We start from the raw sequence: 17,561 nt of genomic DNA, 5'->3' as shown, positions 1-17,561 counted from the left end.
AACTGAAGGCTGAAGAGTCATTTTTCTTTTTTTAAAAGGCATTCAGGGAAAGGAAGGAAACACGTAATGGAGGGGACAGGTAAGAACACAACCAGAGCCCCTCATCCCCACCCCATTATCTTTAAGCAGAAAGACTGGATTTGCCAAAAATAATGTTATTTGTTCAGTCTCTCGCTTCCTGCTCAGTTTCCAAGGTGGATCTTAAGGATGTGCTCTTAAGTGGAAAGTTGAAAAAGTGGGAAGGATTGGAGTGAGGAGAGAGAGAGAGAGAGAGGGAGGGAGGGAGGGAGGGAGGGAAGGAAGGAAGGAAGGAAGGAAGGAAGGAAGGAAGGGAGGGAGGAAGGAAGGAGGGAGAGGAGGTGAGGAAAGAGAAAAGAAGGAAAGAGGGGTAAAAGAGTAGAAAAAAGTATAAAAGGAGAGAAAGAAGATAAGAAAAAAAGGGAAAAAAGAAGAAAGGAAAGGAAGAAAGGAAAAAAAAGAGAGGAAGAAAAAAGACAGGGAAAAAAAGAGAAGAAAAAGGAAGGAAGAAGGGTGATTCACATGCTCAGCCCCTCATCAGAGAAGCCCCAGTGTCCGTCCTGTCCCAAAGCCACAGCCCCAGGCCCCTCTCTGGAACTGGCAGGCCAGGCTTGCTGGTGGGACCCCACCCTTGGCCCAGGCTGCCCCTCCCTCCTGGCCAAGGCTGGTTACACAACCGCCTCTGTGGACGCCATCCAGGAGCTGCGGTCACATGGGGCAGCTTAGAGGGAGGGGTGGGGGAGGGAGGCGCTTCCCAGACCCAGGCTGTCGCCACCGCTGCCCCCCCACCCCCCTACCCCCGCCGCCCCCACCCGTTAGCTTGGCTGGGAGTCAGCTCTTCAGCCTACTGGCTCGGCCAGACTGATCCGAGAGTGTTCCCAGATGTGCGCTGCGGGTAATAAAACGGCAAACTGGTTCCTGTCAGCAGCAGGAAACTCCAGGAGGGCGACCCCCAGCAGCCCTGGGCAGATGTTTGCAACGTGTGCTCTGGCGGCAGGGAAGGGAGGCCCGGGGTACCAGGACAGCCTGGCCTGCAGCACAGGGACTGCGCGGGGGTGTCACTGCACCCCCTTCTCCTTGGACACAGAGCAGAAGGGGATGGGGGTCCCTGTGCATTCCACTTACGGGGCCCTGCTCACATGGCTCACTCCCACCCTGTTCCCACCCCATCTTGGACTTACCCTGAGTGTGGACATCTGGCCTTTGGTTTTGCCCTGCACCCCTAACTCCTTGCCCCATGGAACTGTATGCCTCCCTGATCATGGGGAATGGGCTTCTCCCAGCCCAGAATGCCCCAGCCAGAACCTGAACTTTTGGAGGCAGGTGCCAATCACAGTATTTTGCCCTTGCCCCTTGGCAACAGGAGATCATGTGACCCATTTCTAGCCAATCATGATTTGCCATTCTCCTAGCAACTGTGATTGGTGTGAGGGTGCGTATGTGTCCTAACATGGACCAATCAAAATCCTTCCCTGAGATTTTTCTAGCTTCACGGAAGTGGAAGAAAGTACCACCCCGGGTGTCAGACGTTGTGAGAAACAATACTGGTAATATGTTCCTGGTCACCTAAACTGCTCCACAGACAAGGAGATTGGGAGTCCAGAGCTCACACAGCAAGTTGGTGGTAGGGCAGGAAGGGCTCCAAAGGGCTCTCAGCAGTGATGCTTCTAGTCCCTCCTGGTGGCCTCCATGTTGGCTCCTTAGACAGCATTTGGGTAGAGGAGTAAAGAACCATACTGGGTGGGTGACCCACTGACCTTGAATGTCAGAGCACCATAAAATTGGAGCAAATGGAAGGAGGTGCATGGGCAGCTTCAGCCATGTGCAGGAGTGAGGAGAGGGACTATCCCATGGGGTCCTACAGGAGGAAGACTCTTTTTGCTTGAAAACGTAGGCCGAAGCCAATTAAACCAACCCAGCCAACTCAGGCAAATTGACTAAAGTGACTGGGCAGCAGAGGGGTTAAATGAGGGCAGTCCTGAGCAGCCAGTTTGGGACAGGAAGTGGGGCCAAACTCTGGCCAGGCCCTGGAGGAAATAGAGGATTCTTTCCCTCAACCCTCAAACTGACCTTTTGGGGTGGCCTGAATCTTTTTCCTTTTTTAAAGATATGTATGAACACCAGGAAGCACTTGATTTCAGAGTGAGAGCTTATCCACTCCTTACAACAACCCTGTGAGGTAGAAACTATGTATCACTCACTTTCTGGATGAGGAAACTGAGGGTCAGAGAGGTAATGTAACTGCCCAGGAGCACAACTGCTAATAACTGGCAGGGCTGAGGCTGAGACACGGTTCATTGTGTCCCGCTCTCCTGACGCCCAGGCAAGGGCTCGTTCCTTGGCGGCACAGTAGCTCCTACTGATAGGGCTTTGCTGGGGGTGGGTGGAAGAGACACCCCCCCAAGCCCCGTGGACCCCCGAGAAGCCATTCCTTCTCTCCCTTTGCCCTTCACTTGAGCAACTCATAAACCTGCCCCGCCCCCCATCTCATGGCTTGACTGTGGTCTCTGCCTCCCTTCGCCCTTCTCCTTCTGCCCCCTCGTGCCCACTGCCTCCATCTCCTAACAGCCAGGCTCTGAGGAGCTATCTGTCCACCAGACATAAACGGTCCCCTACACACACACACACACACACACACACACACACACACACACACACACCCCAGGGTCTATTCTGGAGAAACTTTAGAAGGAAGCAACCCAACTGTTTCTGGTCTCCCCCATAAGAACTGCCATTTGGGCCAAGTCCACTTGACTTTCTGGCCCATTCTGGGTATTTTTTGGATGTTGCTGGAACCAGGAGTTGGCAGAGTTGGGAGGCGGGGTTGGTGGGGAATGTTCTCTCCAATTCGAACATGGTCACGGGCATCTCTACCAGGCGTGAGATTCACAGATGCGGCCTGAGCGAGAGGGCTGAAACTCACTGAATCCTGGGGTTCGCAGCACTTCCGCTAGTAGGATGTTAGGATGCTTGGACCCTCCCTCTTTGGAGGCAGATTTTGTCCCCAGCCCTCCTGCCCCTGGTTAATTTAGTTGTGTGACCTCATCAAGTTACTCGACCTCTCAGAGCCTCAGTTTCCCCATCTGTGATGTGGGGATAATGACTTGTCTGTCCAAGGACTGCCGAGCACAGCCTGAGTGAGTGAATGTGGAGAGCACGCACATACTGGCTATTACACAGATGAACGGCAATGTCTTAAAGCCACACCCCCCAACCCCGAGTGTGACAACTGAGTCAGATGCTCAGAGACAGAGACAACACCGTCCCCGCTTCCACCTCCCTGTTCTGTCACCTCCTTGGGGGCTGAGGCCTCCAGCCCCATATCCCTGAAAGGCTGGGGGGGGGGGTGGTGGCAGGCAAAAAATGGAGCAGCCCTGCCAGCAGGGTGGGGGCCGGGAAGAGAAGGGGTGGCCACAGGAAAGGTGTGGCCGGAACCCCTGGAGCCAGCAGCTGGAAGGAAGGAGTCGCCAGGTGGGCTCCACCCTCTGCGAGCAAAGCCAGGCAGGCAGAAGGCCAGGGCACTTGGCAGGACTCTTCCAGCCTCCGGAGACCCCGGGATGTCCTTCAGGACTGAGGGCCAAGCATTGTCCCTGATTACAAGAGGTTCTCGCCGGTGGCTTTCACACGGTTCATTGTGTCCTGGGGCCTGTGGGAACTGGCTCCTGTTCCCTTGGCTTAGCAGGGTTTCAGATTGTGGCCCCTCCATCTGCCACCATCCCCGAGCTCAGCACTGCCACATACAGACAATAAGGAGTGAGGGGAAGGGAGTGTGGACTTAACTTTCATTCACACAATCGTTCATTCAATCTGAATTAATGAGGGCCCACTTGGTGCCAGGCCCTGTGCTAGCACTGGGGAGAGAGTGATACCAACTGTATATAAGCTCGGCCTCCTCTAGTCCTTCCTTTCTGACCCATCACTGCCCTTTGTCGTTAGCGGTTAGAAGCTGGGGGCGGGGGGACCACATCCCAAGCCAGTTAAGCCCTGGGATGCACCTGGGTGGTACCCAGGCTCTGGAAAGGCAGCCCCAAGTTCAAATCTGCTTACTCATCAGGGCCGCTGTGTTCAGATGTTCAGGTTGCATACTGTACAAGATGCCACGCCCCAGGGGATGCCAATCGCACTGTGGACATCTTCATTATTTAAAAATTATTTGTACTTCATTATTTGTACTTTTATTACAGCTATATCGATGCTAAAGATGGACTGTTTGCACATCAATTATGTCAACTTTCTGTCAGATGGCTACAAAGGGACTTGGTCTTACAAAATCAGTGTAATGCAATTGTCTCAATTATTCCTCATGGCTGTTATTAAATTTTTGAAATCTTCATTTTGTGTTCAATAGTTTATACAGAATACCTTGACATTCGGTATATTGTTGTTGTTGAGAAATTAATAAGAGTATAACTTTAAAATATGTATTGGGGAAAGAGGCAGCTGTTTCTAAGGAGCCTGGGCAGACTGTTTGACTGAGAATCAGCCATCTGTCTTGTGGGCCTAATGGCCCGTGCCTTGCAGGGTGAGCTGAGGATGCGGGGAATGAATTAGAAGTCTGTGGTGCACTGTGGGTGCTCAGCAAGTGGTCCTTGTGGTTTTTCCCTCTGACACGCAGCTCTTCTGGAGACTTGCCCTGTACAGCGAAGGCACCATGGTGCCTCAATTTACCCACTGAGAAACAGAAGCAGCCCTCCCCCAAAATGACTGACGAAAGAGAATGCTCTGCCTTTGTAGAGTCCTGTTCTGCCTGGGCTGAACTTCCCACCTCTGAGTTTCTCCAGATTTGGGCTTGCTCAGACTCTCGACCCTGTTTCCTGTCCCCCGCCCTCAACACCGCCCCTCGGTGCTGGCTGTCATTGATGGAGGCCCTCCCTAGAGCCCCCAGAAGCTGCCCGAAGAGGAAATCCTCTTCCTCCTCTTACAGGCTGGAAGCTACAGAATGTTTCTTTTGGAATTTTTTGGCTTCCACGTTGTAGAATGTCCTAGCCTGTCAGCCACGCCCCCACCCCTTTCCTCTCGGCCGGCAGTTCTTTGGCCAAAGACATGCTTGGACCTTACCTCCCGTCTCCCCCACTGCCATCCATTCTTATATGTTTGTTGTAAGGGAAACAAAATACGCCAAGGAGCCCAGGAGAACTGACTGGAAATGATCCAAATTTGCCTACAGCTGATGGTTTCCTAGACTAAAGTCTCCGGGGTGGCAGGAACATGCTTTTGTGGCCCCAGCATGATGAAGGGAGGGAGGACAGGGGGAAATCCTAAGGGCTAGATCGGATCCTGCCTTGGCCTTTGAAAAGAAAAATCCAGCTCTTTATTCATTTAGCTCCGAACCCTCCCCTCTTGGCAGCAGAATAATTAAATATTCATGCATTTTCTCCTTCTCCTAAAAAAGTGATAAGTCAGATTTCTGTACACACAGAAAAAATGCCCCAAGGCGAAGGGTCGGAGCCCAATTTCAGTTGAAGACAAAGCCTCCACTTCAATTTACGAATGAAAACACCCTTCACCTTTGCTGCTGTGAATTTCCTAGATACACATGGTCAAGACAATCTGAGAATTATGAGGCTCCAGGACCAATTAGGGCTGTTTGTGTTGACGTCAAGTCTGGGGGAATTTTTTTTCTTCCCCTTGCAAGTATTTATGATACTGACAGATGCAACAGGAGAAAAAAATCCCAGAACAGGAATAAGACTTGTGGGACCACGCGGATAAGGAGTCAATGTGAAAAGCAGTCCCTGGCTTTGTTTAAACCGCCAGACCTGTCTGTGCCCCAGTTTTGCCACTGCCGGCGTAAGGACAGGGAGAGAGAGCAATTATTGAGCATCTACTGTGTGCCAACACACTCCAGGCATGTTACAAAGAGGAGGTGGTCGAAGCCACGCAACACACCTGAGGGCGAGATGTTCCCATTTTTCAGACGAGGAAATCGAGGTGATTTTTTCAAGGTGGCAAGGCCAGGGAGTGGGGTCTGAACACTGGCTCTTCCAGCTGCAAAAACTACTACACTGTCTGAAATCCCATCCCATTTGGGTCCCACTGTGTGCAAAGCGTGGTGGGCTGAAGGGATGTGCCAGCTGAGCCTCCCATTCCTACAAGTGGCCACCCTACAGTGGGAGCTAAGGCCGGCAGCCTTGGGACTCCACTCCGCCAAGGAAAGTTGAGGGAAGCAATGGAGGGAGTGAGGGTCTCCTGATCAGGCAGAGTGTCTGACCACCCCTCACCGGGAGTGTCCCAGCTGCCTCCCCCAAAACTGCTTGGAGAGGGGCAGGGTCACTGGCGAGCTTTATGTACCTACAACCCTCAAACAGGCACGTATTCAGCATCTACTACGTGCACAGGCACAGCGCACAGTAGGAGACCTCCTCCACCTGGAGCCCTGGACAAGCGGTTGATCCCTCTGCCCTCAGTGTCCCATCTGGAAAATGGAGACGAGAGAAACCCCTAGCAGCTCTGTTGTGCGGGCTCCCTGAGATGAGGCGGCACAGGATCCCCGTAGGTTTATGCAGCCAGAGGCCTGGGTTCAAATCCTGCCTCTACCACCCACTGCGTGGTCTCAGGCCTGCAACTTTCCTTTTCCGCATCTCAATTTCCTCATCTGGAAAATGGGATGGTAAGACTGCTACTGCACGGGGCTTCTGTGAGGGTTACAAGTGTCCGTGATTTGTTAGACATCACGCATATATTTTATGCAGTTTTCTGTATACATGTATGCTTCATAAAATATTGTGTGTGATGGGGAAAGAAGCATTGCACACGAAATCCCTTAGCACAGTCTGGGCACGGTGACTGGTTAGAAAATGTGAGTGCTATTATCATCATTATTTTTATCCTGTCGGTCACTGGGAGCCATGGAAGTCTCAGAGTGAGGGGGGGTCACACTCGGCAAAGTTCTGTGTTAGGCATATTAGCAGTAAAGACACAGGAGCCAGACACCTCCCCATGCAATGCCATTGTGTGACAAAAAATGCCCCGGTTGGGCGACGGAGCCCGGTGCCGGGGCACGTGGCTTGTTGGATAGAGCCGGGTAGGCTCACGGAGTGGACAACCTGCCCAACAGCACCCAGCAGGCCTGGTCGAGAGAAAAGAATGGCGTGGTTGGTAATTAGTCTCTTCCTCTGAATTTCTTTGCTTCCGTGGCTCGGCTCCCGCAGCCCCTCCGCAGAGCGGGCAGCCCTGTGACTGGAAGCCCACGCAGCAGATGGAAAGGCTCCCCAGCTGGCATGTGTGGGGGTGGGGGGAAAGGGGGCGGGCGTAGCCATTTCCTGTGCCCCAATCCCAGCTTGCTCATTCTGACCATGTTTTTCCAACTCACTTTTTTCCTTATAATGTGCTCACACGTCTCAAGATCTAGATTTTTTTTTTTTTTTTTTTTTTTTTTTTATTTTAATTAACTTGAGAGCTGGAAAGTCTCGGCGAGGCTGTGCAGATGGAGAAGGTGCCCTCTCCATGTGAAAGGCAAGCCAGGCGGCCCGCAGCCGGCAAGACAGACAAGGCCAGGTGGAGAGGTCAGGGTGCTTTTTTTTCCTCCCGCCCCCGCCCCTGCCCTGCTGTTTTCTGGGCTTTGTGCTGATCAACACCAGTGCGGGACCACCCACGAGACCCTGACCTCTGCCCAGGAGGGGGCACCCGGGGGCTGTGGCCTCTTCTACGAGGGGTCTGGTGACTTCCAGAGGCCCATCCTGCAGTTTCAGCCCAGTCCTTGTCACTAAGTAGCACTCATTCACTCACTGGTTCAAAAAATATGAATGTGTGCTTTCTATGTGCCAAGAATTGCACTGGCTACTGCTGTGGACGAGAGCTGAGCCCCCTTCCCTCATAGGCTGATGGGGAAAAGCAGCCAACATGCGGTTCTGAACGTTAACAGGAACTAGGGTTTCTGTGCACGTGTTAAGCACTTTCGCACGTGTTAATCCTTGCAGCTGCTCTAGCAGGATATTGTTACTGCCCATTTTACAGAAGAGAAAATCAGGGCCTAGAGACATTACACAGCGTACACAAGAACAGAGTCAGCAAAGTGGAACGCAGGTCCTGCTGATCCCCAGCCTGAGTGGCTAACCACTGCGCTTCCGAAAGCTAAGACTCAGCTACAGATAGGCCACCAGCCCCCAGGTGTGGGGCGACGTGGGATGGAGAACTCCCAGTTCCTCCCAGTGGTCAGGCAGGGCCTGCTTTGCAGGAGGCCAGGCTCCTGCCAGAGCTGCACCTTTCCCAATGCAGCTGTAAAAGGAGTGTGAATTGGGGGAATCATGAACCTTCCCAAGGCTCAAACCGAGGATAATTGTCATCAAAAGTTGAGTGCGAGGACTAAACAAAGTTCATCATAGGTAAAATTTTTGGCATATAGTAAATGTCCAATTAAATGTTGCTGGCACAGTGAACAGCCTGCCCAACAGTACCTGGCAGTGTCCCCTCTGCTCTCTTTCGTTAAGAGGCTATACGTTTAAACTAAGAGGGTCTAGCAAGGGCTGGTTTTGAAGGAATGAAGGATTTGGATGGCATTTGGAGCAGCAAAGAGGTGGCCATCTCAGACCTCCCTGCTGATTCTAACATGCCTGTCTTTGGTGAGCGTTTACTGCGCTCAAAATGTACCAGTACCTTCCCTAGACAGCCCAGGCTACAGAAATAACCCCCCAGCAAGAAGATCTTGATGAGGAGGCTACAGTTATTGGCTTCGAAAGCAGAGAAAGTTTTAAAGGAATGAACATTGTATATACTTTCCAGGACTTTCAGTGAAGAGATCCTTGAAAGATTGAAAGGCACCATTTCCCAGCCTTCTCTCTGCTTTTTAAAACATGTTGAGATAGAATTCATACACCATAAACTCCAGTTTTAAAGTGCACGATTCATCAGTTTTTAATATATCCACGAAGGTGTGCAACCATCACCAGTATGTAACTCCAGAACATTCTCATCATCCCCCAAAGAAACCCTGTATTTCTCAGAGTCACCCCCATTCTTCTTCCCTTAGCTCCTGGCAACCACGAATTTACTTTCTGTCTCTATGAATTTTCCTATTCTTGACATTTCCTATACATGGAATTACACGCCGTGTGGGTCTTTTGTGACTGGTTTCTCTCATTCAGTGTGTTTTCAGTGCTCACTCACGTCATAACCTGAATCGCTGTTCTCGTTCCTTTTTACAGCTCAGTAATATCCCACCGTATGGCTAGACCGCCATTTGTTTCTCCACTCATCAGTAGATGGACGTTTGGGTGGTTTCCACTTTTTGGCTCTCGTGAATAATGCTGCTATGAACATTCGTGCACAGGTTTTTGTGTGGATGTTTTCATTGCTCTCGGGTGGATAGTTAGGCGTGGAATGACTGGGTCACGTGGCGACTCTACCTTTTGAGGAACTGCCAAGCTGTTTCCCACAGCGGCTGCATCGTTTTCCAGACCCACCGGCAGTGCACGTGGGTCCTGATTTCTCTGGCCAACGCTTGTTACTGTCCATTATTTGGTTCTTGCCATCGTGGTGCGGGTGACACGGCTTCTCTCTACTCCTAACTCCCTCTTCTACCAGGTCTTCTGAACATAGCCCTTCCCACTCATGGAACTGATGTGCCCTTGTTTAATTGGGGGCTCCCTCCAGATCAGGACTCAAGGACGGCAGGGCGTCCACCTGTCTCATCCACCGTGGTCCCCTAGGGCTCAGCCCAGAGCCGTTGCTCAATAAAGATTGTGCTGAATGAATGAATCAATGGCTTTATGACAATCCTAAAGCGTCAACATGAGAACACGAATCCTGACCTCATATTGCTTTGAGTTCTACAGATTTTTTTTTTATCATTTAGCAGTCCCAGGAACCATACCCAACTTGGCATGCTGTGGCAATTTCCAAATTCTCATTAAATTCTTCTCAGACGACTTGTCGTCACTTTAGGACTTTGTCTGAGGGAGGGGGTGACTTAGCAGGCCCCAGGGCTGTAGTTTCCCTGCTGGACGGCGCCCTGGCCTGGCTGGGCCCAGCCCCCACGTTTTGGCCTCCGAGGTGGTCATCTCAGCCAAAAGTGGCAGGCTGTCAACTCATCGGAGCGGATGTGCCGATGCAGCCCTCTGAGAGGAAACACGAGCGCTCGGCGCTTATTGTTTAAAGAAAAAAGTCCTGCACAGTCTCGAGGATGATGCTGTGAGGTGTCCTTGCGGAGTCAGGGAACCAGGGAGCCTTTGTTCCCTCTGACAGAGGCGGCTTGGACGACGGCCGGGCTTCAGCAGAACCCTGAAGTCAGCAGAGTTGATCTTGGGTGCCTTCCCACTTTGCTTGCTCATGCTCCCCATCCTCCCCTCTCTGCCAGAGAGCTCCTGAACCAAGCCCAGCCACTCCTCCTGCTCCAAGACTGGGAATAAAACAGCCATCGCTTATGGAACACTTAGTATGCGTCAGACCCTGTCAAAGCACTGTGTTCTTGTCTACTCCCATGAGGAAAGAGGCTGTCTTACTATTTCCATTTCACAGATGAGGACACTGAGGCTTACGGCAGGTCAGAACCGGTCCAGAGTTGCACGGTTGGGAGGTGAAGGAGCTGAGATTCAAGCAGGTGGGCTAGGGGTCGGTGATGACCTAGGTCAATGTTATCGGGAGTTCGAAACAGGAGCAAAATAAGGACTCTGAGCGTTTAGAATATATCGATGTGAGGGAGTGGCAGCTAACCTCTCTTCTGTGGTCATCTTTGTCTCTCTCTCTTTTTTTTTTCTTTGCTGTTATAGAATTCTTTCTTTCAATAAATGCTGTGATAGAGAGACTTCAGTTTGGGGGCATTTAAAAAATGTTTCTGGCTTGGCCAAATAAAAAAGTTGTTAAGCCTGTATCGGTTTCTCCCAGGTTATTATTTTCAAATTTTCCTGACGGATGAAATCAGGATGCGGCGTGGAGAGAGGTCATGGGCTTTCACACTCAGCTCTAATCTTCTCTGGCATAGAACACAAACCATTTCGTGCCTCACTTTTCTCGTTTGGAGAATTGGGATAAAGGTGCCATGGCCCAGGGGACCGTACCCCTGGATGCCCTGAGCATTGCTTTCTCATTTCCTGCGCGGATCTTGAGGGCGCACCTGTCTCCCAGGTGAACCTGCCCCTCCCCCTCGAGGCCTGGGGCCCCTGGACAATGGGACGGGCTAGATGGCAAGAAACTCAAACTTCAGATTGGATGGCAGGAAGGGGGTCACCAGGACATAACGCAGACCTTGGCCAGTTTCGTCCTCGGTGCGTGCGTGAGATGAGCCAGAGGGTGGTTCCCAGCTTTTAGATGTCACAGGTTATTAATTCTCTTTTTTCCTCAGTTTTAGGGACCAACATAGGGTTACCAACTTTTTGTCTTGCCAAGGACAGTTTTTAAAATACCACTTACGACTATTGCCATTTCGCGCCCAACGAGGCACACGTGACCGGCCACCAAAAGCAAAGAAAGTCAACAGTCTTGGGATTTTTGAAAAATGGGATGAGCCCTGCTTTGTGAGAACATTTTTCATTTGCCATGTTCCTCTCTGTTTGCTCCCTTTGGACTGTAGAAATGCCAACCAGGCCCACATTCAGGGACTGCTGGGCTGGACTCCCCTGTGGTGGCATCCTACCCACGGCCACTGGCCATCGTGGAGACATGGCAAAAGAAAGCCTGGGTCTGGTTTCCCACTGGCTAGGGGTTGTCCTGGAGATTCCATCTTATTGAGGAACTGGGCCCCAAACCGATGGGTCAAAAGTCCTCGTAGACACAATTCCTTCATCCTAAAGGTGCCCTTGAGCTCCCAGGCATGGCTTTTGCACTGTTGAAAATTTCACTTCACCCACGGGCTACTGGCTCCTTGCATCTCCGGGCGTCCTGCACTAGATGCCTACTGGGCAAGTGTAGGGCTGTTTGCTCCCGGACATGGTCCCTGTGCCCAGGAGGCTGCAAGGCACAGAGCAGACTCTTGAAGAATACTTGTTCGCTAATTGACCAAGTCCAAGTACATGGACTCTCATGGACTATTACACAGGCATTAGAAATCAAGTTAATTTACAATAGTTGGACTTAGGTGGTGGGTATACAAATTGTATTTCCTGTGTTTTTCCCATTGTTCTATATGTTTGAAATCTTTCTTAATGAAAAAGTGGAGAAAAATAATGAAGATTATACCAGAGTTTATAAGAAACAACATGGGGATGCCTGTGATATGTGGAAATTATAAAACCGTAAAAATTGTTTACCAAAGAGATCGTAAAGAAATGTACCCAAATGCTACTCATGGATATCTCTGGATGTCGATTATGGGTTTTTCATTCTGTACTTTCTACTTATGCTTCTGGATTTTCTATAGAAAGAAAAAGCTTTTAAGAAGAAAATATGAATAAGATGCATCTTAGGGTTTCAGTTTCTCCATTTTCCTTCCCTTTCTCTCTTCTCTTGGGGAGCTGCTAATTGTTCCTAAATTGTCATCTCTTTGCCTAAGGCAGATCAAGGCTTTCCTGTCCCATGAAAATGTTTGTACTGCCACAAATCCAGCAGGAGAGAAAAAAGAGGAGAGAGGCTCCTTCATGTGGATCTTGGGGGTGGGCTCGCAGGAGCCCGGGGTTTCCCGGGACAGCACCCAGCCGTGAGCTGAGGCCTTTCTGCTGAACGAAAAGCAATTCAGGGTTCAGAGCACAGGGTGTTCTGGGATGTGGGAAAGATCCCCAGAGCGGCAGAGACGGGAGGACACTTGGTCCCACCCTCTCATGAAACAGAAAAGAACATGAGATTCAAAGAGGAAAAATGACCTGCCCAAGGTCACACAAAAGGCTGTGGCCAAGGAGGGACTTGACCCCAAGCCTCCTGAGCCCTGTGCTTCAGTTCAGGGCCGCTCTGTCCATTCTCCAGGGCCTTCTCCCCACTGTGCTCCTGGATTTTTCTCTCTGGTGAACCCGAATAGCAACTACTCCGACCCTCTCCTGACTTCCTGCATCACCAGGTTTTGAAATCATCCCTGAGTTTTCCAAGGAAAACATATTTTGGTTTTTCTTTCTTTTTTTTTTTTTTCTGCTCATCTGAGGAAATGCGAGAGCCCTTTCCAATGGTTTGGTTAAAACTACAGACAGTGAGACATGCCTCAAACACAATCTTGAGCCCAGGGAACCCGAGGCCACCACTGGCCTCGAGAAAGATGGGAGACATCAGACTTGTCACTGGTGCTTGGTCAGCACAGAAGCTCACAGGAACACGGGGTGTTTGCCACCTTCCCCAGGTCCACGACGCTGGGCCCCGATAGGGAGAGACTGAGGGAGTCTACATGGAGCTGCCCTTGGTTGAGGCTTTAGCTGCTATGAGCGCTGACTGAGTCCATGGGGAGATGCTGGATGTGGGCCCTGCTGGAAGTCAGGCCCTGCAGGCCAGGCTACATTTTCTAACCTCCCTTGCAGCTAGGTGTGGCTGTGTGACTAAGTTCTGGTCAATGGGTGTGAGCACAAGTGATGTATTCAACTTAAGAAGGGGGCATTTCTTTCTTAGCTTCTCCCTTCTTCTTACTGACTACATGATAGATGTGATGGCTGGAGATCCAGCAGCCATTTTGGGCCACGAGGTAACTGTAGGAATAGAAGCCAGTAGAATAAGATAGGAAGAAACCATGACCCTGACATCATGTAGCCTCACACAAGTCAAAAATAGAGTTGCATCTTCTTAAAGCCATGATTATCTGGGGTTTCCTTTTACTTGTGACCAATAATATTCCTAAGTAATGCACCGTCTTTTGGTTTGGGGTGGAGGTTGCAGCCATTTCCAGAGGGGCTCTAGGGGACCCGTTATGTGTGAGAGGCTGGGGCAAGCTCTGAGACAAAACTGATGATTATTAGCCACAATAATAATTGTGACATTTATCAGTGTGTTTGTGTAACACACTGAGCCCAGTGCCTGGTGCTGAGTAAGAGCCCAACGAATGTCAGCAACTGCGCTGTCATCACAGTGGTTCCCCCTTATCCGTGGTCTGCTTTGCGTGGTTTCAGTTACCCGCAGTCAACCGGGGTCCAAAAATAGTAAGTGGAAAAGTCCAGAAATAAACAATTCGTAAGTTTTAAATTGTGTGCAGTTCTGAGTAGCGTGGTGAAATCTCATGCCATCTGCTGCATCCCACCTAGGGTGCGAGTCACCTCTTTGTCCAGTGTATCCACACTGTATACACCACCTGCCCTCTAGTCACTTAGTAGCCTACTCGGTTATCGGATTGACTGTCGCAGTACCACAGTGCTTAACGTTCAAGGAACTCTTATTTTACTTAAAAATGACCCCAAAGCGCAAGAATACTGATGCCGGTAATTCAGACACGCCAAAGAGAAGCTGTAAGCTTTATCGTAGTTTAAGGTATAGCATGTATGGGGTTCAGCACTATCCACGGTTTCAGGCATCCGTCCACCGGGGATCTTGGAACATTCCCCTGTGAATAAGGCGGGGACAACTGTATGGGTGTTTAAGCCTCGTACCTTGGTGTGTGGGATACGAAGGCTGTCCAGGGTCAGAGGGAAGAGCCCAGGTGGAGGGGGCATTTGAACATGGCCCTAAAGGTGGGAACCAGACTAGACTGGCTAAGCGGTGACATCATTAGACGCTGTGACAAGAGAGCTTCTTGGACATTATTTCACATGATGCTTCACATACTGACCCCAGCAGAGCAAACACATTCCATCTCACTATACGGGTGAGGAAACTGAGCCTCAGACAGAATGGGTGCCACCCCCAGCCACCCCACAGAGCCAGATTTGTACTCTGTACTCTGGCTCCACGGTGTCCCTTCCTGAGGATCTGCGGGCTGAGGACTGTGGCTCAGGCAATGGGAAGGACGGGAGCAAAGGCCACCAAGAGCGCACCAGGGGAGTGTGGAGCTCAGGTCCATGCCCGGAGTGAGACAGGCCAGCGAGGGAGGTGAGGGTGCCCCAGTGAAGCAGCCCACTGAGCCCCCAGGGTTCGAATTATTTCTGTGTCCTCTGTGGCCAGCCCCAGAGAGGGGATGAACGGCCCGGCTTTGAATTAAAAAAGAGTTTCCTGTGGCTGCTGCAGCAAATGAACCCAAACTTGGTGGCTTAAAACAACACACATTTATTACCTCATGTCCTGGGGCGCAGAAGTCAGAGCAGGAGGCAGTCTGAGGGTGGAAGGGGCAGGCAGAAGGAGACCCCTGCCTTCCGGGGCTGCCCACTGTGTGGAGTGGGGACACTCTGACAATGTGAGGCCCAGGGGTAGGGAAGCACCCTATTCACTTGCTCGCTTCCCCCACCCCTCCAGCTACACCCCTCCCCTGGCTGGCCTAATGCCCCCCAGTGCAGCCCACTGAGGACAAAGACAAAGCCATTCCTGGGGCCAGAACTCCCTGCTGCTTTCACAGACCCAGCTAGGAGCTCTGTGTGACCCCAGTCCCATTGGGTCCTCTCAGCATGTCCCCCAAGCTGCACTCAGAATCAGAAAAAGACCAGGGCTGATTGTGGGGTCTGCAGCATCGCTGAGTTGAGCCCCTTCCTGAGTTCACGTACTGGCCTGCCAGCTCTTTGTAGGCTGAGATGTCAGCACAGTGTGATCTGCTGGTAAAAGCAAACCTAACTCAAAATTTGGCTGCAGCAAAAAAGTCAGGGGCTGGATACTGGGCGGGAAGAGCTCTCGAGCCCGGCATTGTGAGACCCACGTGGGACTGGGCACTGGCAGGCCCTCCGCCCGTTGGCCCTTACAGCCCCATCCCAACCAGAGGTACTATGGCCGGACACTGAGGGGGCCCTTCCCAGCATCATCGCATTTCCTTCCTGAGGTGACTCTATAAGTGTAGACAATTACTGTTCCCACCACAGATGAGGAAACCGAGACTCAGAGGAGTCCTGGCTTGCCCGAGGGCCCAGCTGGGGGTGGGAGCTGGACTCGGCCTCCTGAGCAGAAAGCTCCAGGCGGCAGGGACCTGTCAGCCTGCGGAGGGCCGTGTCCCCCAGCAGCCCAGGACCAGGGTGGAGGAGATGCTCAGCAATCATCTAATGGTAGGTGGAGAACGGACTGAGCCCAGACATTCTTCAGAGGGGGTGGGTAGAGACGGGGCTGGAAATGGTGAGGGTAAGGGGGTTGCTTAACCTGGGAGGAAGACAGTCTTAAAACAGGGGCAGGACCCAGGACCACCTCTGAGTGCTCCTGCCCAAGTGTTAAATCTGAATCAACGTTCTAGGAAACATCAAAGAGCCTAAATGGAGGGATATTCTCCAATGCAACTGGCCCAGAGTCCACAAAAGTGTCAGCCTTGTGTCAGCTGAAGACAGCAGGTGACCTGGGCAGGATGCTGGACCAGGAGAAAACTGTTCATTCCCTAAAATGACATTATTGGGGCAAGTGTGAAATCTGAATAAAATCTGTAGATTAGGAAATAGAACACAGAACTCTGTAACAGTGTTAATTGTCTGATTTGATATTGGTACTGTGGCTGTGTAAGAGGTGGGTCCTGCTCTAAGGAAATGTAAGAAATATTTGGGTAAAAGGGCATGAAGATAAACTACACAGACAGAAAGAGAGAATGATAAAGAGTAACATGTTAACAATTGGGGAATTCGAGGGAAGGAGTTCTTGTATTATTTCTATACAGCTGAGATTCTTTCAAAATAAAAAATTACAAAGAAAGGAAAGTCGATGTGTTGGGGGAAAAAAAAAAAAAGCTGGGAGCAGTCCCCAGTTCAAGGAGACTAAATAGATTTGCGATGCATCCCGACGACAGAAAACCAGCTATCAGTGACATTAGTGGGGGAACCGGGGAAACATGGGTTTGGAGAGAGGAAGGAAGGGCATTGGATGCCAGCACTGCATCTGCGTTAATTTTCTGAGCGTGACGGTCACATTAGGTCTTGCAGGAGAATGTCCTTGCTCTTCTGAGGTGCACACTAGATTCTGGGCAAAAGGTCAGGATGTCTGCACCCCTCTCTCACGTGGTTTGGCAAAAGTACATTTATGGGAAAGAGAATGAGAAAGCCCATGTCCTCTAAATGGGGGGTCCACAGAAGTTCATGCAATTTTTCTCAAGGACACAGACCTGCTCACCCCTGCAGCCAAGGGTGGTGAAGGGGTCTGAGGTGGGTGAGGTGGCTGGGAGGGGGCCTCCCTCTCCTCACCCCCAACCTCTGCATCCTCCTGTCCCATTAAGTTTTCTCTCTCTGGCCACAAGATGTCTCCATGGGGCCCTACTACAAGGCAGTTTTCATGTGTTTAAGTTCCTTAAAGTTGCTAAGATGTGAATTAAACCGTTGCCCTTTCTTTCTGACTTGCTGCCCTTTCTCATATCCTGTGTGAAGACAGTTTTTCCTCACATGTGCTTCCCCGGGTATGTTTGTTTCCTGGGGGCTCGACCAGCCTACCCTTCCCTGGAATCCCTGCAATCCCTCATTATTAGGTCTCTGCTGCCCTCTTGTGGCCATTGCCTATAACAGAGACCACCACCCTCTCTGAGGGGCACAAACCTAAAAAGGCTTTGCAGCTTCTCCTTGTCCTAGAAGAGCTGGGGTCTCCGGAGAAACAAAACCAATCAGATACATGAGGAGATTTATTTTAAGAAATAGGCTTACATGTTTTGGGGGGCTGGTAAG

The sequence above is a fragment of the Pteropus alecto genome, unplaced genomic scaffold (genome assembly GCF_000325575.1).
Source record: "Pteropus alecto unplaced genomic scaffold, ASM32557v1 scaffold7, whole genome shotgun sequence".
NCBI lineage: Eukaryota > Metazoa > Chordata > Mammalia > Chiroptera > Pteropodidae > Pteropus > Pteropus alecto.
This window is presented reverse-complemented; position numbering follows the sequence as displayed.